Source organism: Pseudonaja textilis, chromosome 4, assembly GCF_049901715.1.
Source record: "Pseudonaja textilis isolate UNSWEBS1 chromosome 4, rPseTex1.2, whole genome shotgun sequence".
Classification (NCBI taxonomy): Eukaryota; Metazoa; Chordata; class Lepidosauria; order Squamata; family Elapidae; genus Pseudonaja; species Pseudonaja textilis.
Window position 1 is genome coordinate 79,871,179 of NC_141993.1, and position 24,460 is coordinate 79,895,638.

The 24,460-nt window shown below is 37.3% G+C and overlaps 1 protein-coding gene across 20 annotated transcripts in view; it reads left to right on the plus strand.

Annotated features, from left to right (window-relative positions):
- The window catches only part of NAALADL2 (N-acetylated alpha-linked acidic dipeptidase like 2), a 608,345-nt gene that overhangs the window by 49,467 nt on the left and 534,418 nt on the right, over positions 1-24,460 (plus strand). For 5 of the 20 annotated variants that reach the window (XM_087933485.1, XM_087933487.1, XM_087933493.1 and 2 more), the window contains exon 2: positions 1,678-1,733. The exons of the other annotated variants lie outside the window; for them this stretch is intronic. The gene's annotated coding sequence lies outside the window, so the exon portion shown is untranslated. The remainder of the gene's footprint in view (positions 1-1,677; positions 1,734-24,460) is intronic. 20 annotated transcript variants of the gene reach the window in all.

Below are 24,460 nucleotides of genomic sequence, written 5' to 3' on the forward strand. Positions count from 1 at the left end.
TTTGTTTAATGACTCTTCAAAGTTGCAGTTCAGAAAGAAGTGATTTATTATGCACTTATAACAGTGGTGGTATTCAATTTTTTTTTTTACTACCAGTTCAGTGGGCATGGCTTGGTGGGCGTGGCATGGCTTGGTGGGTGTGGCAGGGGAAGGATACTGTAAAATCCCTATCTCCGCCCTACTCCAGGGGAAGGGTATCCTGCAAAATCTCCATTCCCTCCCCACCCCACTAACCTGCTTTCCAGCTCCATTCTCCTGTGCAGGGCAACAAAAGAAGACCCAGCTGGGACTCTGATGAGCTGGGACTTGGGAGGCAGCAAATAGATGGGGGCAGGGTCAGCCGGAGATGGTATATACCGGTTATCTGAACTACTCAAAATTTCCACTACTGGTTCTCCAGAACCTGTCAGAACTGGCTGAATACCACCTCTGACTTATAACCATGCAACATCCTTGTGGTTATGTGATCATGATTCAAGTGATTGACATATATTGAAGATGGTTTCAGTGTCATATGATCACAATTTTCAATTTTCTTGAGGGCTTCTGATAAGAGGGAAGCTAAATCCACTTAATTACTGTGTGATTCGCTTAACTTTCATGGTGATTTGCTTATTAATGACAGTAGAACTAGAACATCGATTTCTTCCTTCATTTAAAGATCTCTGATGTAATCATTAAGTGAGACATGATCAGCAAAAAGATTGTAAAATTGGGTACAACTCACTTACTAGCATCACTTAGTGGTGGAAATTCCAGTTCCAATTGTGAATGTAAGTCAAGAACTGCCTGTAACTCTAAAATCTGTATCTGTTTCTACTTGCCTTTTGTGCTAAACAAATATTGTTGTAAGTATTATAAAAAGTCTACACTACCTCTTTTTGACTTTTTTCAACTCAATCTTTCTATTATTCTACTAAGCAACCATTTGGCTTCATGTCTGATTTTTTAAACTCCAATTTTATTTTGGATCTGCTGTATTTTTTAATGTAGAAATATTTGTAACCTCTTCCTTCATTTAAAGATCTCCGATATAACTATGCACTGAACTGTGGTCTTGGTTGTCCAACTAACTGCAGGTCAGGAAATGACTGTTGTTAAACATAGGTTTAAATGCCTTAAAGTTGGTGCCATCATACACCTTACATTTTTACCTGTGACTATTTTATTGTAATCTTTAATCTACAGTCTCCTCTAAGAAGCACAAGAGCTTGGCAATATTGAAACCAATGTAGTAAAGTCAATTAAATAACCAAAAAAACCTACCCCCTTATTGGTCTTTTTTAAAGGATTTTTCTGCTCTTTTAATTCCTATTAGTCTGGCCAGGTTAGAGGTGAACCTAAACATTCCAAAACATTATTGGTTTTTGTGGAAGTGTATGACTTTGGCTTGATTTAGCAAATATTGTCTCTAACATATTAAATGTTGATCCAACTACAATAGCTCTTGCAAAATTTGTGGAAAAAGAAGTCATATAATAGTGAATTTGCAGGACTTGTGAAATCTTTGGTTACTGTTATATGCCCCCCCAGAGGTGGGATACGACAGCGTTAACTACCAGTTCTGGATTTATGAGCTTCCCTGCCCGCTGTGAGCCGCACGCCTGTTAATCGTCATTAGCATGCTGTGTGCCGAGAAGCAGCCTGTGAAACAGTCCCCTTTTCTTGTTTTTTTAGCTGCGGCTGTGCCTCCTTCGGCAGTTGAAGTTGAAAAATCAGGAAATAAAGATCAGGTAAGAGCCCAGGTGGGTGGGCGGGCAAAAACATCATCAGACATAGAACCGGTTCTATGTCTGCTGCTCTTCAGAGCTACCGGTTCTATAGAGGTGGACAGAACCAGTAGCAAACCCCCCCCCCCCACCTTGGGCAAAATGTATAAAAAAATCTGAAAATGACCTTTAATTCCCCCAGCAATTCCTTCTGCATATGCTTAAGGGACCAAAGTTTTAAATATCAGTGTTTTCCTATTCTTTTCCTTTTCCTTTTTTTTCATTCCTTGCTCACACAAGGACATATCAAAGACAAATGTAGCAGATTTTATTCCATATTCATCTTTGTGATCAGAGTCCTAATGAAAATGTATTCTCATTTTAATTACCAGTACTGTTTCTTTTCCTTTTGCACCTGGCTTGGTAAATTTGAAGAATACACTTATTATGTCTGGAATACTCTTCCTGATTCTGTGGTTTCTTCCCCAAACCCCAAAATCTTTAACCTTAGACTTTCTACTATTGATCTCACCCCTTTCCTAAGAGGTCTGTAGGGGGCGGGCATAAGTGCACCAAAGTGCTTACCATCCCTGTCCTATTGATTCTTTTATTTTTCTTATATGTACCCATTTCATGTATTCATAACTATGTATATACTTATGCCTATTATCTTGTAAGTGATTGACAAATCAAATAAATAAATAAATGAATAAATGAATGAATGAATGAATGAATGAATGAATGAATGAATAATAAATAAATAAATAAATAAATAAATAAATGAATGAATAAAATAAATTATTTTTTACTTTAGTTGAACCTTTAATTAAATCCAGCCTGGTTCACTATCAATACGAGCAATGGTATGGGTAGATTGCAGTCATAGTAAAAGCTTCTTGAGATTATCCAGTCTACATAGCAGAGTAACTTTTACTTCTGAGGTGCCTTATGTGGAGCTTTAATACTAAAAGATACCAGCGTCAAGATTGGGCATCTCTGAGTAGATGTTAATAAACTGCATGTTACAACAGATGAGTTCTGGAACAGTATCTCAGACTCAGGATTATTTTACTGTTTAAACTACTTCTATTTCCCGGCCCAAATCAAATGAATTTAAGGGAATGTGCATAAGGGCACCAATGTGCATACAGTCCTTGCCCTATTGTTTCTTTTTATTTTTCTTATGTGTATCCATTTCATGCATTCATAACTATGTTTATACTTATACCTGTTAACTTATAATCTCTTGACAAAATAAATAAATAAATAAAAATAAATAAATAAAGAAGAATTCTATCCAGACTCTAGCTACTTGGCCAACAGCTTGCAAGTATTCAGCCCAGACTGCAGGCTATTATATCCTTCTAGTGGACTTCCTTCTACACCCTTACTGTGATGTCCTCCCATGTTCTATTTCAAGAAAAGTAACTGCTTTGAGTTGGTTTTAAAGCACACATTTCTCAACTTATGACTATAATTGATCCTAGAATGACAGTTGAAAGCCATTGCGCTCGTAAGTCGAGACATTGTGTGCTGGGACCATCATTTTGTAGTGGTTGTTAAGTGAATGGCATTGTCTTTAAATGAACCCATTTCACCCAATGAGCAAAACTGAAAGTAAAAGCCGGAAAGCAGAGGGAAAAAGTCAGTCACGTGACCATTGGATGCTACAAACAGACATAATTGTGAACCAGCAAGCAAAATGAGATATCTCACTGTTTGTGTATTGGGGGGGTGGGGGGGGGCATTATAAGTTCTAAAATTGAGTTGTAAGTAACTTTTATGGAATCCATCATAATTTTAGTTGCTAAGCAACAGGTTCCATTACTGGCTTTTGTGGAAGCATATGATATTGGCATGGCTTAGCAAATATTGCCTCTAACACATTAAATGTTGATCCAACTGCAGCAGTTCCTGTAAAAGTTTGTGGTGGAGTAGTACAGAGAACTTGTAGGACTTGTGAAATTTGAAGTTACAATTGTGTGTTCCCCCCTTGGGCAGCATGTATAAAAGATTAAAGCTTCAACTTCCACATACTCAGATACCAAATACCATCTATGAACCAGCCGACACGTAAAGGCTGCCATCCTGTCATCTGCTTTTAAATTCTTCTAGCTGTTGCATCCAGATAAGAGTTCCTAAAACTAAGCAGGGCTAAAACATTGATTTGTGAAGGAAAACCATATTTTTCCTGTAGCATTCTAATGTGAATGCAGCAAAATTACAACCTGCAAAACTAGTAAATAAACTTTTGTTTATTAAAAATAAACAAAACTAGTTTATTTAAAGATCAAGAGGCTACTTCAATGTCATTGATTTTCTTTGCTTGCATGGAAGAGGACCTCAACGGTTGTTCACTGCCTTAAAGTGGTTGCTTTTTTATTCCTTTTATAATTCATCTCTTCTTTTTCTGAAGGGTCATTTCAGTCTATAGGCACTTCATATTATAGCTTATGCTCTTAATAATCCTGGTAGTTAGGGCTGCTATTGCAACTCTACCTTATTTGAGAAAGGCTATTTTCACAGGAAAGGACTGCCAACTCAAGAAGTCCATGCCCTTTTATCAAACACTAAACTTACTAGTGCTTGCTTCCAGCAGAGATAATAAATTAACAATGAGGACAGATCTAGTCTACAGATTTAACACTGATTTAACAGTAATTCTTTCTCTCCCTCTTTCTCTCCCTTGAAATTTTGGCTGCTGGAGTGGTGAAAGCAGATATTTGGTAATGTGGAGTACTGCCAGACCTTCTCCAAACATGAGTTGCCAGATGATTATATTGCAGGAATCATATAAAAATCCTTGCAAGTTTGTCATAGGGGTGCATTGCAAACCAAAAATAGGCAATCCATGCTGATGGCTTTACATGATTTAGGATGGTGAGTGGTTAGGGTAGGGTAGAAAAGGGAATTTAGCTGTGACTTGAATGTGGATGGTGCCAGAACTTTCTTACTTCCATCCCTTTGTTTATAGTTGAAGAATCTTGAGTTGTTCATTTGCTGAGGTTCTTTGACAGATATTGTTTTCATATACTTCCAATTGTAAAAGTGTAGGGAAAGAGAGCCAGTTTTATGTAGTGATTCTTTGTACTGTTTGAGTTGTAGTATGATTTCTTAAGTTTCAAATCAGGGTGTGCAGCTGTTTCTAGGTTAAAAAAAGCAGGTTCAAGAAATGTGGTGGGTTTAAAAAGAAATTTAATAGGGTCAAAGTGAAAGAGGTAGTCAAAACACACAAATGCTCACATTACTGCCCACATCTTTACAACCCATCTTTAAAACAAATTGCTCCCAATAGTCCTTCTTTAAAATCGATTGATTTGCTCCTCAAATCCACCTTTAGAATAAATTGTTTTGCCCTCCTCCAATCTACCTATTAAGTAAATTGTTCCATTTCCATAAAAACTTTGGTTTTATTTGGTTGGCTGCTTGGCTGATCTTTGAGAAACCCAGAGCATGCTGGTAGATTCTCCCACAGGCCCAAACTGAAGTCAGGGAGAAGGAAGTTAGAAATCGGGAAAGAAAGAAGGAAGTGATGTGGTTTGGCAGCTGCAGTAGAAATGAATAGCAATATGTCGGGGCTTGCAAGGGAGAAGATATGAGGACTCTAGACTCCATTTTCAAGACTCTAGATCAGGGGTGTTAAACTCGTGTTGTCATGGCGTCATGTGATGTATCATGACTTTTTCCCCCTTTGCTAAACTGGGTGTGGGCATAGCCTTGAGTTTGACACCCCTGTTCTAGATTATACACTTATGTGTACAAACTGGTTGCAACATTAAGGGTACTTAATATTGCAACATTAAGGGGACTTAACTTTGCCTGTGGTGCAATTATGGCCGTAGTGGTTGCAAATTATGGTTTAGTGTATTGTGATTCTTCATGGTTAAACAAGCCAATGACTATACATCTTATCTCAAATAAACACACAAACCTTGATCAATATTTTGCCTTTGAGCATACAAATGCTCAAAGTCTTTATGCTTAAGTTCTTCCTATCAGTTATTCTTTTCCCCAAAATACAAACAACTTTGTTATCATTTACATGTCTATTTTTTAGTGAGAAGTTGATAAGAAAGTTCCCCTTTTAAAAATAAAAAAGGTCACGAGATTTCAACAAAACAGTTGGTTTAATGAAAACTGCTATTGTCTTGACTGCACGCATTTACGGTTTGCTCAGATTTTCGTAGGCTTGCTCAGCCTGCTGGCAAAGTGCAATTCTTATATAATTTATGAGCTTTTATTTGTTGCTAAAGATTGTTTTCTTCAAAATAAATAAATTGCTTTGTGCCAGTTTGGGCTACAGTGTGTTGTCTTTACTCCTCCTTGTTGCATCTTCCCTCATGATATAATTCCACCTTTCCTGGAGAAGTTTATTCCAGTACTGAAATTTCTAATATACTAAATTTTCCATCTTTTTTTCCCTTTGTGATATGAATTATCAGTTTTTATACAAATGAAAACCAGGTTTATGTAACTCCTGTGGAAAACATCCCTTGGTAGTTTCTGTAATCAGACCACCTGACTGATAAACTCAGCTCAATACGTAGGCAATTTTCCAAACATGATACCATAGAATGGAATAGAGTAGAGTAGAATGGAATGGAATAGAATAGAATAGAATAGAATAGAATAGAATAGAATAGAATAGAATAGAATAGAATAGAATAGAATAGAATAGAATTCTTTATTGGCCAAGTGTGATTGGACACACAAGAAATTTGCCTTGGTGCATATGCTCTCAGTGTACATAAAAGAAAAGATACATTTGTCAAGAGTCAAGAATCATATGGTACAACACTAAATAATAGTCATAGGGTACAATAAGCAATCAAATCATACTAGGAAACAGTCAATAAAAATCGTTAGGATACAAGCAAGAAGGTTACAGTCATACAGTCATAAGTGAGAGGAGATGGGTGAAAATAAGGGAGGATTAATAGTAATAGTAATGCAAACTTAGTAAATAGTTTGACAGTGTTGAGGGACTTATTTGTTTAGCAGAGTGATGGCATTCGGGGAAAAACTGTTGTACCTTAGTTGTTCTGGTGTGCAGTGCTATATAGCGTTGTTTTGAGGATAGGAGTTGAAACAATTGATGTTCAAGATGTGAGGGGTTACAAAATTACAAATAAGATGCCTCTGTGTAGTAATCTACATAGATTACTAGTATTGTGTAGTAACTACAAATAAGTTGCAGGGGTGTAGTAATCTTGAAATACAGTTGAACTCTTAACAGTGTTTTCTTTGAAAAAAGATATCCCTCATTTTGAAATAATTCAAAATTGGTCAACAATATTGAGAAGTTAAATATAACCAAGAATCCATGTATCTACCATTTAGGATGAACAGTATAATTGGTAGAAGCATCAGTTGTTGCAGTGTGTCTATTAAACATTAATGTGTAGGACACATTTTTTTTCAAAGGCAACATTTTTGAGGAAGTTATATTACAAAGATGACCTTCCAGTGAAGAAGGGCTGTCTATTATTCTTGCGGATGTCATTACTATTTTACCAAGATCGTTTGCTTTTCAGAGGACTTCATCTCACCCCCAACTTAGAAGCTATTTTTTTTATGAAAAAAGAAATGAGGCACATTTTGAAAATCTCTACTGAAGTAGATCTAGGGAAATGGCTTGGTATAGCAGAAAATGGATTGCACAAAATTAATAAACATTTTCTCGTCTGTGCTAGGAACTTATAAAAAAGAGGCATCATCACCTATGGTTAAAAAAAAACTGTGGGTAATGAGTAATGAGTTTGGCAATCTTTTTAGATTGTAAGGAACTGGTAAAAATGTCATGGCATTATCATTAACTGCTGAGGATATCTTGTATATTTTGACAATATTGTTTATGAGAATAGATAATCTGCTTGTATAGGACCTGAGCAGGCAGAGCTGGGAGGAGGGCAGAATTAAGCACATCATCAATTTAGAGTTGTTACTTTTCTATAAGCAATCCAAGTTCAACTCCTCCTGAATTCTATGAACCCTGAGGCCAATTTAGTTTTGGACTTTAATTTACCAGAATCTTGTGCATAGGCTTCTTCTATGCTGCGATCTAACAGATAGTCTCGATTCTATGCGCCTGAAAGTTTGGTGCAGTGTTTAAGCAGTTGTTTCTCTGCTGTTTGGGTAGTTTCCTTTCTGCTCTGGTGGAAAGAGCTTGTTTTCAACAAGATGCTGTTATATTTTAGGACAGCAGCTTCAAAATACACAGAATTCACATTTCAGAGGCAAGATTTGTGACAGATAACTGGTCTTAATGTATGCATCATCCTACCATTGCTCAAGCTATTAACCATTAGTGCTGTTAGGAACTGTCATAATTCTTTAATGTCTGTGGACCTTACCTTTGTTGATATTTATACTCCAGTGTGTGTGTGTGTGTGTGTGTGTGTGTGTGTGTGTGTGTGTGTTCATTTGTTTATATTTTAATCTCATAGACTAATTGCTACCAATGAAGAAAACATTGATATGTGTTATGAAGCGATCTTTATGCAGTAAAAGCATATATCCTTGAAATAAGCTTAAATAAAAACCCAGGTGTTAGAACAGCAAGTCTTCAATTATAATTAGTTTAAAAGCTTCATTTTTTAAAGACATTGGTTGTAGCATTCATGACAATTTTCTGATGTCTTCAGTGCAGCATATTTTTTAGAAATAAGATAGCAGAGATTTGAACTGACTTTGAGCTCTCAGTGTGAAGTTCAGGCATTGTAAACTGGGTGATTATGTATTGTAAGTTTGTTCCAGGATTCTCTGGAATTAGTTTCTCCCAGAATAAGAACTAGCATTAATTGGTCTGAAGACTTCTGTCAAAAAGAGTGTTTGTGCCTTATGCTTTTCTTCTAATTATTGCTAGAAGAGTGAAGGAGAAAATTCACACAAGATAAAACACTTCCGACTTTTTTTTCTTCCTTCCTGACAAGATGGGAAATTTTTCGCTTTTGCTTGGGTTGCATTAAAATAACCTTCCTTGACTAGGCCAAACATCTTATCTTGTACAGCATTCTGTGACAGGCGAAGGCTGGAGTGGTAGACTTCTGGTACACCACACATCTGTCATTCAAGAACAGTTGCAAGGGCATTCTGTTAATACAATAGCAAATTTTAACTTTCTTTGCTTGGATGTGCCTTGCCCCTCCCCCATCTTCCAACAGGAAGTCGGAACCAATCAGCACAAGGGGAGCATACCTCTGCACCATGGTAGCTGGGATTTGGGGGGTACTTGCATTGTCCTGTGTGCAGCCTTCTGCATCTTCTGTTTACCCATCAACTCTTTGCAGCATAAGTATGCAGGACTGGACTGGACAGGAATGGAATGGAATAGAATATTGGCCTTTATTGGCCAATAATTTTTTTATTGGCCAAGTATGATTGGACACACAAGAAATTTGTCCCCAATGAATAAGCTTTATAAGTGTACATATAAACAAAAAAGTGATAAGGTAATAGATCATAAATCACAACATAGCATAAAACATGACAGCTATGGTCAGTTGAGGTCAAGTCTAAAGCACTCTTAAGAGCTAACCTGCAAGGCTCATAAGAAAAGCATAATAGAATGTGGGAATATCATTGGGAGAAGGCAACAAGGTGCAGGGAATAGACAAATAAAAGGGAGCTTAGCCCACAGCCAGAATGTGGCTTGGGCAAGAAACCCAGGAGAGATTTGCCTCATTTCTTAGACTATAAAAGGGTCAGACAAGAGAAATACTTTCATACTTAGCAATATTCTGTTAATGTTTCCTGTGAGGTTTACCTTGTAAGGTTGACAGAAGGCCCCGGTGTTCTTTTTTCTGTTGTTTCAATAAATGCTTATGAAGTGTTGGCTGGGTGTATTAATAAGAATAAGAATTTAATAAATCTGTATGTCACCCAACCCTCAATAACTCTGAAGATAAATGGTACTATCAGCTTTCTTTGGAAGCCATATTTACTCAAAAGCTCCCAAGCTGCCACATCTTAGTGCTTGGGAATTTGTGAGGGGGGATTTCATGGAGTGGTTGAAGTTTAGACATAACAACATTCTTCTCATAAAGTCAAGGACAAGTTACCCTGCACCTGCATAGGAGTGGCTGAAGGAAGGTCTCCAGTTGGGACAATGGTTGATTGACTGTGATGGACTGGTGGATTTACAGGATGGGTTTTGGATTTTCAATTGGGAAGGGAGAACCCGGAACTCTCAGATTCAGGTTTTCCCAGATGTGCCAGTATGACTCTAATAAATTCTTACTTGGATGAACTTTGTTTCTGAGTGTTGAATGAAATGGGGAGTTTCATTGGAACACTGACAGGTACTAGGTACAGGTCTAACAGAAAAAAGTTATCAGCCGTGGAACCATTTTCCGCTGGCACCTTCAGGGCTGCCACAATGGAGATGAGTCGAGCCATGGGAACAGGAGGAGGGAGGTAGAGGTAGCTGGGAGATTGTATCCAAAATAAAATTCTTTCCTCTGAGAACCAAGGACTTTTCCACCAGGTGCAAGGAGGTGGCATCTGAGACCAAGCGACCCTTGGACTGTGACCTGATTGGATCATGGGATGGACTGTATGGGTAGGGGAAAGAAAACTTTATTTTTAACTAGGGGGAAACCCAAGAGGGGTTTAAAGTTGGGTTTTCCCAGATGTGCCAATATGACATGCCTAATAAATCTATACTTTGAGGAATATGTCTGCCTTGGAGTTTTCATTCTGTTGGGTGTGTTACTTGGATCCCTGACACAAGCATTTAGTACATTTAAAAAAAAATGAAATTACAGGATGTAAGTAAGTGACTTTAATGGTTTTAGATTCATAACTTGATGAACCTCATTGTGTTGTAAAGAGGCTCTGTCTATTTCACATTCTTCAGAGTTGGTTGTTCTCTATGTTGAGGTCCTTCCTACTTGTTTTCTAAGTAAGGCCTTGGGCTGTTGGCCCAGAATCAGCTTTTGCTGCATTCAAGCTAAGGTGAACTTCAAAATATGATTAAATATACATGCGGAAACATATTCCAGAAGTTAATATTAGAATTGAGCAGATGTTTTCATGTTTATTCAGCTCATCTCATTAAATATTGTTTATTGAAGATAATTGTTTATCTGGAAATAGTTAATTGAAGATAAAAAAAGAAGATCTTTTATTGATGTATGAGAGAAAAGTGCCTAAAAAAGCTGGGTGATTTTGTCAATGTTGCTTAGAAAACTGCTTGGACTTGTTTATTCATCACCAGGTGCCAAAGCATAAATGCACACAAATCCATAAATACATGCATATCTATAAATACATACATGCTGTGACGGAATAGGTAGTCGTAACCTCAGCTAGTAGAAGCCACAACAAACATCTGGAATGACACCTAATGAATGATTGCAGAACAGGAATATACTGACAACTATTGTTTTTGTTAAAAAGAACCACAAAACCTTGCTCCAACATCACTTGTCTAAGTGGATTGCTAGGCATTCATTATACTTCCGAAGCTCCTGTTTTGTATTAGTTGTCACTGAAAATAGCAGTGCTGTTTCCTTCCCATTTATGGTGAAAAGCCAAAGAAAGAAAAGGAAAGGGAAAAAAAAGCCACTGTGTTCACCCCAAGATATACTTAAAAAGTGACAAGAACTCAATCTCACCAAACCATTAAAAAGATAAATAGTCTATCTCTGCTCCTTTAGTTAATGTTATTTCTGAATGAGACAATGTGACATGCTAGTTAAGGTATTGGAAACAAACCAGGTTCAAGGCAAACTACAAGTCATGGAAACCTACTGAGTGCCTTGGGAGTCAATCATTCTCTTTTCTTTCACTTCAGCCTACCTCACAGTGTTGGCTTTTGGGGAATAACAAGTGGACAAATGTCAGTGTAAATTCTCTTCATCTCCTAGGACAACAGTTGGATAAAAAAAAAGAGCAACAGTTTAAATAAATTGTCTAGCTTTTAGTTGTTAACTATTTGGTTAACAGTTAACTATTTGGTCTTGGTGCTTTCTCCAAGAGAAGTACTACCAACTTTGAAATGTATTGTTAAATTTTGAATGGGATTTTTTTTTTAAATGCCTCCCTTACAAGCTCTGGTGAGGAAGAAACAAGTAACTCAGTAACATACTTTGCTACTGTTAAATGAGCAATTAACCCAATCTCCCTAAATCACCATGACATACTGAAATATTAACTGCAAGGGTTGGTTATTTGGAACACATTACTCTTAAATAAAGCTGACTAATTTTATCTCATAATATTTGTGAGACTGTACTTGTAACAATTGTGCCATATATATATATATAGCACAATTGTTACAAGTACAGTCTCACAAATATATATAAATTTATTTATCTATTTCCCAAGACTTGTATATCGCCTCAGGCTGGTATTATACTACACCACAAAAATATTGTTCATCTGACAATCAAATAGTCATAACTAACATAAAATACAGCTGACATATAACTTCTGACTGACATAACCACAGCCATGATAAGTCATTAAAATCACCATTTATAGAAGAGAAAAGTGGCAGGCTCTGAATATGCACATGTGCTTTCAAAAACATCCCAATCAGTGACAGAATATAAATTTAGTGAGGCAATATAGATTTACATGGTTATGTGGTTTGGAATAAGGTTTATGCCAATTGGCATTAATTGTAAAGAACCAGGGATCCATATACATTTTTTGGGGGGAAACCACTTTACCATCAACTGGTCTATAGTCTTAGGCCAGCTTGGGGCCAAAAATTGTGTGCGCACTGGCACTCATGTGCCAGCATCCAGAAGGCAATGCTCACCCCCCATGCCCTCTGCACACGCGGGCACAACCCCCACACACCCCTTAGCTGCACTGTACCTCACAGCTGATTTTTGGCTGGTTTTAGGCCTTTTTCAGCCTTCCAGAGGCTTGAAAAAAGCCTCTGCAGCCCAAATAGGTCTGTTTCATCACTTCCAGTATTACAGGGAGTAGGAGGCCGAAAAAAGCCTCAAACCAGCTGAAAATCAGCTGTGAGGCATGCACATGTGCAGTGAGGTAAGTTTGCCTGCGGCTCGCGTGCTGGCACAAATGGCTTTGCATGTAACTTGTGGCACACATGCCATAGGTTCGCCATCATGGTCTTAGGCTAAGGATGTAGTTCGGTGAATAAAATAATCCAGCAAAACGGATGTAAGGTAGGTAATGCACAAAATGTGTACATTTATTTGCCCATTCAGCCTGGTGTTGCTTGTTTGATTGACAGTTGACAGCAGCTCTCCAGGCAGTGGTCTTGATTCTCTCCCAACACGTCTTATCTCCTTCTTTCAACAAGTTCAAGGAATTCAACCTGGGGCCAGCCTCATGCCAAGGATGAGCTGTAGACTCACTTTTGTGCTTAAGAATTCTGCCTTCAGTATTGTAGGTGTCACAATTTCAGCAAATAGAAATACTATTGAGTTAGCAGACAGTTGGCTACTTTTGGCCTCATCATTGCAGTAGGGCAATCCTGTGTCTGTTAAATGAGAGACATTTCATAGATGTCACATACTTCTAATTTTGAGGATTGATGTTTATTTATACTCTAATTTTCTCCCCTTGCCCAACTCATCATAAAAACCGTCAAGATAATAAAAAAATGAACTATAATAGCCCTATCAGGGCAACTATTGAAGGTTCAATGGAAGATCTGAAGAAAGCCAGTCATATCTACATTTATACCAGTCAGCAGAGGAATTTGGAAATGTTCTGCCAAGTGCCCAGGAGTTGGCAGAGAAATCTAAAATTGAAGCATTTCCCCCATTCATTCAGGAATACAACTGGCACCAAAGAAGGGAACATTTTGATTATGAGGCCTGGAGTAATCACATAAGAAATATAAGAAAACATTGAAGTTGAATTCTTTGACTGTGTGGTTGATTATTCATTCAGCCAGCTGGAAAAGGAATTAAAAGAACACAGCAGTGTACGTTTTTATATGAGTTTCCCAAGCTCCTGGTTATACTTGAAGAAGGCTGATTTATTCATCAAAATTTGTAAAGCTGCCCAGCTCCATAATAACTCAACACCAACATGGTTATAAACCAAAATACCTTTGAAGGTACATTTCAGCAGGATTATTATTAAATTATTATTAGACTATTTTTTTTCTGTCTTTATTACTTGATAAGTAACTCAAGTCAACAAATATAAATAATTATATTCTTTCATCCTATTTTCCCCACAAGCGCAACGCTGTGGGGTGGGTTGGACTGATAGTGAGTGACTGGACCCACCTAGATCAGGGTCCCTAACCTCTGGTCCATGGAACAGAACTGGGTTGTAGCATGCCAAAAATTGGTTTATGCAGACAAAGTCCTATCCCAGGATGCAGGCAGCACATGAAACCACTTCCGGTCAGCAGAAAACCCTTTCTCCACAGAACTGGTCCCTGGTGCCCAAAAGGTCAGGGACCACTGACCTATATGGCTTTCATGTCTAAGGTAACCATCTCTTGGTGATTGGCCCAAAATCACCCAGTTGGCTTTCATGCTTAAGATAAGACTAAGACCTTACAGTCTCCCAAAATCAGCCAAGTGGCTTTCATGTCTACGTGAGGGTTAGAATTGACAGTTTCGTAGTTTCTAGGCCAGCACCTTAATCATTGCACTAAACTGGCTAGTAGAAGAGACTTTGGATCAATTGTGGATCAACTTTGGGTTATATGTGCATGTATATATGTTTGCATTTTGCTGATCTGCTCATATTTTCCTGTACAGTTGCCAGTGGAGAACACATCACTGGTGACGCAGTGGGCAGAATGCAGTATTGCAGGTTGACTCTGCCCATAGCCTGAAGTTCAGTCCTAATGATCTCAAGGTGGACTCAGCCTTCCATCCTTGTGAGGTCAGTGAAATGCTTGTTGGGAGCAATATGCTGACATTGCAAACCGCCAGAGAGTGCTGTAAAGCACTATGAGACAATGTATAAACCTATGTGCTATTGCTATTCACTAAACTGAAATATCTATATTCCACAGTTATGTAGACATGATTGAATGTTTCAACCATTTCAACTTTTGAGTTTTCTGGAAGCACTTCACATCTTTGCAGGCAAAAAGTCTGTAGAAAGTAACACTTAAAATGTTCCAAAGATGCTTTTTCAAGAGGCAAGTGGACTTTCTGTTTTTTGTTTGAAGTTGTTTTACTTCTTATCCAAGAAGCTTCCTCAGAGCTGAAGAAGCTTCTTGGATGAAAAGTGAAACGTCTTCAAAGAAAAATCAGAACGTCCAATTGGCTCTTGAAAAAGCAGCTTTGGAACAACCATGACTGAAAATCTCCGTAGACATGCCACTGAAAATAGATGTGATTATGTTTTTTTTTAATTAATGGCCAAAAGACCCAAGTGGTGGCAATGCAAGCAAGAAAAGTTATTTTTCCTGTTCATGAATTTTAAGTAAATTTTAAGAGTAGAACAGAAAGGCAGAACTCAGACCTCTGAAAGTTTTGGATAAGCATGGAGGCCAGTTTTCCATTTCATCTCCATTTCAAGCATTAAAATATTGTGCCCATGCCCTGGGAATACAGTAATCTCAACCATGATAGGCACCACTGAGCAGAAAATATTTCTCCATGCTCAATTTTTAGTGTAAATGCTAACTATAAATCGTCAACTCTGAGTTTCCTGTTTCTCCATTTTATGGTTCTTTGTTTTTAGAAAACAAAATTGGACTGGACGTCCCTTCAATTAAAAGACTGTCCTCTGGCAGTCCTTCAAAGAGGGAGCTGGCATCTGATTTTCCTTGCAATCATAGACTGTCCTTTTAAAAGTTTTGTCATGTTCAATAAACTGCACAGTACTGAATGTTCATTCAAGGAATTCAAGTGAAGGCAATTGTTAAAAAAGAAAGGGAAAGGGTAGAATCATGAATTTTGTTTACTGTACTTAACTACATTTAATAATAAATCAGGCTAGAGGTTTATGCGTAGGTAACTCACACAAATCATCTTGAAGGGACATATCAGAAGAAGAGAGAATAAGAATGGAAAACGGTACAGCAACAAAATTGATGTTTTGTTTGGAAGGATAGAACTGGTGGCGTAAAAAAATAAGGAACAAGGAAAACTATAGAACTTATTCTAGTAACCTCTGAGGTCCTTTGCAGCTTTTTGATTCTATGTAATATCTTTCTCGCATATACTTTTCTCTACTTGAATATATTCAAATTAACCAGCATTTTTCATCACGTGTGTGATGTATATAATGCATATTAGAAAGTGATAGGGATCTGATCAGCTAGCAGCAGCTGTTATTCTGAATCATTGCCCTCCTGTCCTCTACAAACTGAGGAGAAGAAAGGATGTGCAGCGAAACAACCAAGGCCTCTTCCTGGAAAACATGAATCAATCAAAGCAAATAATGCAAAGTTTGAAGAACGAGTAATTTGATTTGGTATTCAGTAGAACGGGGTGAGATGTTGAAGTAAAGATTTGATTCAAAGGAGATTCAGGCAAATTTACCCTTCAAATAAAAATAATGAATTGAATAATCAGATTGATCCAGGACATCAAAGTAGGGATCAATAAGTTGCTTTGGAGAAATTCAAATGCAATTTGAAAATTTGATGGATTCACCGGTTGTATAGAATCTCAAATCTGTTGCACCTTTCCTTACATGTGTGAGAAAGGTGAGGGTGGGATTGTGAGGTATGATGGTTCTTTGATACTGATGAAGAAAGAACTGCAGAAGATAACAAAATACAAAGACTTGCAAATAGAAATAGAATGACTGTAGCAAAAGAAAGCAAAGATTATTCCAATCATCCCAAATGTACTTTTTGAAGAGACAACTGACCTTTCTGGTTTTTTGTTGATGTTGTATCACTTCTCATCCAAGAAGCTTCTTCAGAGCTGAAGAAGCTTCTTGGATGAAAAGCCAAAGAGTCCAGTTGCCTCTTGAAAAAGCACCTTTGGGACAGGGGTGGGATTCAACCGGTGTTACAACTGGTTCAGTCAGAGTGCACATGTAAAACAATTTCAAAAAATATCAGCTGTGCTGCCTGGACAGCTGACAAGCGTGTGTGGGTGCACAGCACTTGAAAATCCTCTTCTTTTCTGCTTTTTCAGCCTCAGGTGTGCTGAGCAAAGCAGCTGAGGTTGAAAAAGCAGGAAATAAAGGACAGTCAAGAGCCCAGGTGTGTGGGTGGACCAAACAGATGACCAAAAGGTTATCGCACTGAGCCAATTTGGTGTCTTCTGCTCTTCAGAGCTACCAGTTCTATAGGACCGGACAGAACTGGTAGCATCCCACCCCTGCTTTGGGACAACCATAATCTGGATGACTGAGAAGCTCCTTAGATATCATTCCAATAGTAATAGGCACCTTGCATGCAACCCCAGAACACTTGAATACCATTGGCACTGACAAATTCACCACCAGTCAATTACAAAAGGCAGCTTTACCTGAAAAAACTTACATCCTGCAATGATATCTGTAATACCATAAAACATCCATATCTGCCTATCCTAGGTCCTTAGAAATGACCCAGTAGGTGGATAATGGTGCCAAATCCGGCCTGAACATCTGGTTGACTGTGTGCTAAACCATAGTCAAAAATATAATAACTAAATAAATTAAAAAGTAAAATAAGAAACCTCCAATGGACTCAATGGACTGCTAGTTCTTTTTTTGCTGTCAGTTTTCTTTGTTTCTATGACAACATGATTGTTTGAGAGATCTGCAATTTGCGTTTGGAAGTTACAGTACCTTCAGTGACATTGTTTTCATTTGTTCCTCCACTTGTTTAACCATATGCTGTCCATATTCATTCCTTTGGATTTCTGAACAGAGAAATTTATATTTTAATGTGCTTTCAAAGCAGTGGTAGGTTTCAATTTTTTTTACTACTGGTTCTGTGGGCATGGTGTGGCTTGGTGGGCATGGCTTGGTGGACATGGCAGGGGAAGGATACTGTAAAATCTCCATTCCCTCCCCACCCCACTAATTTGCTTTCCAGCTCTGTTCTCCTGTGCAGGGCAACCAAAGAAGACCCAGCTGATCAGCTGGGACTTGGGAGGCAGAGAACAGATGGGGGGCAAGGCCGGTCAGAGGTCAGATTTGCCGGTTCTCCGAACTACTCAAAATTTCTGCTACTGGTTCTCCAGAACTGCTCAGAAACTGCTGAATACCACCTCTGTTTCAAAGCTTCCTTTCTTTCTGTTGCTTCAGCCAATAAGTTTTATGACATGCAGAAATCCTGACTGGAGCCATATTGTTCTATTGGGTTTTTTTTACGTGGCTCAGATTGATTTTATTTGGCAGCATTTACTACTGAATTATAGTTTGCCCTATATAACAATACATGGGATGAATTGTATCAGGAATATATGTTGATTTTAAGCATTTAAGTGCAGATATGTTCAGGTAAACAGGAATATATTTGCATGGATCTAAATAGACATACACATTGTGCTGATATAATCAACCTTCAGATGATAAAATTCTTTTGCACTGTTCATTAACCTCAAAGAACTCTGAGACATATTCATAAGCCTTTAAGTCCAGTACAGGAGATAATGTGATTATGACTATAATTAATTGGAAATAATACTGAAACTTAATTATCCCTGCCATATGCTCCCATGCATGCTAGGGAGTAAGATACTCAGATTATATCTATCCTCTGACTAGCGAATTGTGCATTTTGCATTGTTAAACTAATCATATGCCTAATAGTTAATGTCCTTTAGAATATAATTAATTTCAGACAAATATTAGATGGACAAAGATTCCCATGTATAGATAGCTATGGAGAAATGAAATATAACATTGTCAATACCTTATGTATTAATTAGATGAAAAGGAAAAATTAATACAGATTATACTATGGGAGAATAATATTTTACTTTTTTATTTTGCTTCAGAGGTACAAAGTAATAATTTAAACCAGGATGATCAACATTAAACTGTGACAATTAGAGTCACATTTATGGAATATATTATATTTTTTCAATCATTCTAATAATTGTGCAATCCACCATTCATTAATATAAATGAGATAAATTAGGGCCACAATATTATAAAAATTATAAAGAAAAAAATTGTTGCATCCAAACTCAATTAATTGTGATATTTTGTTGCTTGTAGCATCTATTTATCCTTCTAGTTATAATCATTTATATGTCATAAATGATTATAAAAATAATCCAACAAACTATTGGTTGGAAGCTACCACACGAACTGGATTTATACTGTCACTGAAGGGCTGTCACTGAAGACATAAACTTAAGGATATTCCATATGATTGATTTTATGGTTTGAATTGGTTGCAATTGTTTTCTGTGCTTGTGCTTTATCTATCTAATATCTTTTTTGTTGTTCTTGTAATTGTTTGCAGTACCAAGAGTCATGATTGTGAGATGGATGGCTATATAAAATGAATGAATGAATGAATGAATGAAATTTTCTTCTCTCAGAGGAGTTTCTCTTTTCAACACACTGAAATATAGTTTCTTCACAGAATGATTATCTGAGAATAGGTTTTGCATAGAACAGGGCTGTGAAACTCATGGCCCGTGGGCCAAATGCGTTATGCACTGGCCATGCCTTCACCCAGTTTAGCAAAGGGGGAAAAAGTCCCAACATATCATGTGATGCCGTGGGTTTGACACCCTGTTATAGAAGTATTCAATAAATTATCCTTCCAATGGAACTGTTACCATCAGTGGAATGGAGAGAGATCATTGTCTCATGACATCCTACCTTTATTTTTATATATAAAATAGATGTGTATAGTGTGTGTGTGTGTGTGTGTGTAAAAGTACACACACACACATTCATACAGTATATATCTGTATGCATGTATGAAATAAAACTAAAATATTACTGCACTTGATATCCTATGTAGATATCAACTACACATATCCTATGGTTTTGAAGTGTATGATTCCTGCTAATCTTTGCCAACTCATACAGAAATATATTTATTAATTAAAATTATATGCCACCTATTTCACTACCTGGAATATAGGAAGGCTTTCTATTTAACATTGTTATAGAAATTCGATTCCCACAAAACCATCTCATTGACTCGTACAGTGCCATTTTGCAATTAGTCTAGAGTTCTCAGCTTCAACTGCTTAGGTACATAAAGCATCTATTATCTTCAATAAACTGAATCAAATGTTTAATATAACATTGTGGAAAACTTGTTTGATAGACTGTTATGTCTATCCAATAATAGTTGAGAAATAAACAAGTCACTTTGCAATGCCTAAATCAATGTGGTAATTTTCACTTGTTTTGGTTTGTATCAGTTTTTATTATTATTAACATCTTATTGTGAATGATTTCTTGTAGCTTTGTGTTAATAATCTATTCTTTTTTTCAAAAACATTTCCTTGCCTTTGGCTACTGCTGGGAAACAGCTGCAATTTGAGATGTCAGCACAGTCATTAACATCAAGTGTTGTGAATCACTGTTTCTACTACATCGCAGAATTATTGGGTGTGGATCTGAGACAGTGAATGTCATGTTAGCTGAGGAAAAATATCACTATATTTTCCATGTGGTGAAAAAGTTTCCTTCTTCATCATAAAAGACAGGTGATTTTTTTTCCCCCTCTATGCATTGTGGAAAAAAATATTAAAATAATACACAATTGTGATATTGCTAAAGATCTCCTATGTTGCAGTATGGTGACTTTCCTGACCTTGTAGGTATGGCCTAATATAATTTTCAAAACAGTTAATTCATTAAAAATAGTTATGTGAAAAATAGATGGATTTCCTCCATATTGGTTTGATTTGATTGCAGAAATCAAATCTAGAAAGCACACACAGATGACTGATTCAACAGGATTCAGTAACTTCTTTATATACGTAATAATATATGAGAAAAATGTACAATACCAATAGTAGATTCTTCCAATGTAGTATTAGTTACAGACAAGCCAGACAAGTTTGCAGCTTCAGAGCTCAGAGCAGACTAGTTTCAGTTCTCAGCACAGCACTCAGAGCTTGCAGGTCCATGCCCAGGCTCCTTCAGTAAGTTTCAGTTTCTAATTCAGCTCCCATTGGCTGATCTTTTGCCATGCTATTCATTGGCTGACCTTGTTACCATGTCTCTGCCACTTCATGAATATTCTGACGTGATATAATTTTCAAAACAATTAATTTATTAGAAATAGTTATATGAAAAATAGATAGACTTCCTCCATATTGGTTGGAGGAAAAATATGAATTGTTTCTGAAGGAGTAGAAATATTGCATTTCTCCTGAGAAAGAGAGCCTTAAAAAAACCCGCTCATCATTTCTCAACTCCTGTTTCTTTTGCCCCTCAAAAGTTTCTTTAGTTAGATGATGTAAAGAAAAGCAGAGGAGGTGTGAAAGCAAAGAAGGAAAGCTTATTCCTATGATTGCACTGGATGTGTCTTGCCAACATGAATTCTTGGGACTTTATTTTTCATGGTCCAGGAAAGCCTGATATGCTCTCTATGAGCCAATATGTCTGCAAGATTTTTTTTTTTCTCTTGAATGCAAAAGCTACTTAACAAACCATTTAAGGATGAAAGGCTGAAGTATGGACCGTGGTATCCTTCACATATATTAGAGTTCAGGAGATATCAGATTCCAGGCAGGATGGTCAGAGTTTGCAGGGATTGTGGTCTAAAAATGTATCAGAAGACCAGCCTTGCTAGCTAAGGACTTCTGAGATTTGAAGGACATACAATTTAAAATTACAAGGTGCTATTGCTACTGCTGCTGCCACTAACCCTGCCACCTCCACCCAGTGGTGGGATTCAAATTTTTGTACTTTCAGTTCTGTGGGTATGGCTTGATGGGCGTGGCTTGGTGGACGTGGCAGGGGAAGGATACTGTAAAATCTCCATCCCACCCCACTCCAGATGAAAGATACTGCAAAATCTCCATTTCCTTCCCAATCCAGGGGGAAGGTTACTGCAAAATCCCCATTCCCTCCCCACCCCACTAACCTGCTTTCCAGCTCTGTTCTCCTGTGCAGGGCAATAAAAGAAGACCTAGCCGATCAGCTGGGACTCGGGAGGCAGAGAAAAGGTGGGGTGGAGCCATTCAAAAGTGGTATTTGCCGGTTCTCCAAACTACTCAAAATTTCTGCTAGTGGTTCTCCAGAACTGGTCAGAACCTGCTGAATACCACCTCTGCCCCACCCCTACCACGGTCTCCCAAAATGGGTCAACTTGCCCATTCTGGATATGACAAACGAGGAGCTGAACTTGTTCCCTAATTTACCATCCCATCTGATGACATCCATCATGATTAATCGTGAAACATTACCAAATGAAATTAGAACAAGTTACAACTCACTATTGGCAATGAGCTTGATGAACTGGATATTATGATAAACCATATGAATTTGATTTTTTTTCCCTTAGAAGTCTCCTCATCCTTTCTTAGTGTCTCACACTTGAAACATCATTCAAAACATTTAATTATATTGTCATGGTTGAAAGACTCAGGTAAAAGTCAGGCCAGTATTCATGCCAAAACCTTGTTAAGCTAATAGAAAACATCTCTGGTGAATTGCTCTGAAGCAACAAGATTGATAGAATTTCAATAAAACGTCCTTTAAAAATATCAGAATAGTTCAAGGTGCATTGAGTCAGTTTCTGGATGTTGTTTCACTTATGGGACAGTGAACCTGTGCAAAGCAGCATTATTTTGCATCTACAAGGTGCACTGCATCTACAGAAGTGACTTGGCTTTCACAAATGTAGCTTTTTGGGCTAACCTAAAGATTCAGCCTAACATTTCCATGGGGGGTACTTATAATTTTGCCTTCATGCTGCTTGGCAGATCTGCTTCAATGGAATGGTTTGATGGTAATTAACCAAATTGATGGAACCAAATTGTCCCTTGAAAGCTTTGTACTGCCCTACAAGGTAGTTGTCTAAAGTCATACATGACCAAGATAACATGGACAGAGTTTTCTTCCCTCCCCTATAATATTAGAACTGTAGATCATCCACTGAAGCTGAATACAGATAACAACATCAACAATGGAATATACAGCCCAAAAGAAGAAAGTATGTTTTACTATTGAATATTGATAGCTTTAAAAGAGAAGTGGTGAATGGAAGGTGACCATTACTTCCTGATTCATAGGTAGTATACTAAATATTCCTGGGAGGTACAGTAGAAGGGTCTTGAGAGCTGCCCAAATGCATCTAGTTGGCCATTCTAACTAAAATGCTGGTTTACAGTACATTATTCTATTGCTCTTATTGCACTTGTGAACACAGCAAGCCTAAAACAAATGTGTAATCAGCTATTTGCTCAAAAATGGTAAAAAAACAGAAATACCAAGAGATTGTGAATATTCATGAGTCCTTATTTTTGGGAATAAGGACTATTGATCAGTGATAATAAATTAATGTTCTGAATCATGTAAAGGAGTTTTGAACAGCTTGTGTTGATTCCGCGGGAAAAGCAGTAACTTCATTGAATGGATGTAGAGAAAGATTACACCTTTTTCACAGTCCGAGAGATGAGGATAGAAAGTTGAACAATAATCCTATCTGCTCTTTAGAGTTTGGAGGAAATTGGATGGTTTCACAAGCCTATTCTTTCACAAGGGAGCAGTCCAATTTATACTACTTAACTTCAATCTCAGAATGCTTCAAAAAAGAAAAAGAAAAAAGAAAAACCAAGTCACATTTCTTAGATGATTATGTACTTCACTGTTATCAATAAGCTGAAATATAACATTGTCCTACCCGCACATTTTAAGATAAAAGATGGATGCATAATTGTGTCTCAAGAATGTGACTTTCAACTCTAATTTGGGTAAAAGCTGAAATGAACAACCGTGGAATTTACTTCTGCATAAATCTCTATAGAATTAGGGTATAATGAGTTTTCGCTTGCACAGTACTGACCTGTACAATTATCCCTGTACAATTAAACCAGGAAAGCATTTACAGTTTAAAGTAACATTAGCGAAAATTGTGGAAATATATAACAAGCAACTTACAGATAAAACTGATTGCTGCATGACTAGTAACCTATTAAACGACTTTGAGTGAAATTCACAGAAGAGATAGCTATCACTGCTTCTGTCCATACATTGCTGAAAAGAATCTTCTCCAGGATTCTTACAGGTTAATCTTCTTTATATAGCTTATTTCCCTTTTGCCAATTAGGATCCTAAAGAAGTGGTGTCACTTTGTGATAAGAATGATATATAAAGGTAGCCTCGACTTATGACCACAATTGAACCCAGACGTTAAATTGCTAAGTGAGAAATTTGTTAAAGTGAGTTTTTCCCATTTTATGTCTTTTCTTGCCACATTTTTTAAGTGAAATGGTACAGTTGTTAAATTAGTAACATGGTTGTTAAGTGAATCTTGTTCCCCCATTGACTTTCCTTATCAGAAGTTCACCCCCCAAAAAGTCACATGACTCTGGGACACTGCAACCATCATAAATACGAACCAATTGTCAAGTATCCGAATGTAAATCATGTGACCATGGAGATTCTGTAATGGTCATAAGTGTGAAAAATGGTCATAAGTCATTTTTTTCTAGTGCCGTTGTAACCTTGAACAATCACTAAGCAGACTGTTGTACTTGTATTCATACACATGCACACTGCTATTCTCCCACATGCACACTGCCACCCTCCTATTTCTTACAAATCAATTGCACTTTAATTATTACCATGAAAAAGGCAAAGATGGACAACCATACAAATAGTCTTTCATGAGTTGATTTTTGGTATTATCGAACAGAGGGTGTCAAACTCAAGGCCCGCAGGCTGCATCCAGTCCATGGGGTTCTTAGATTAGGCTT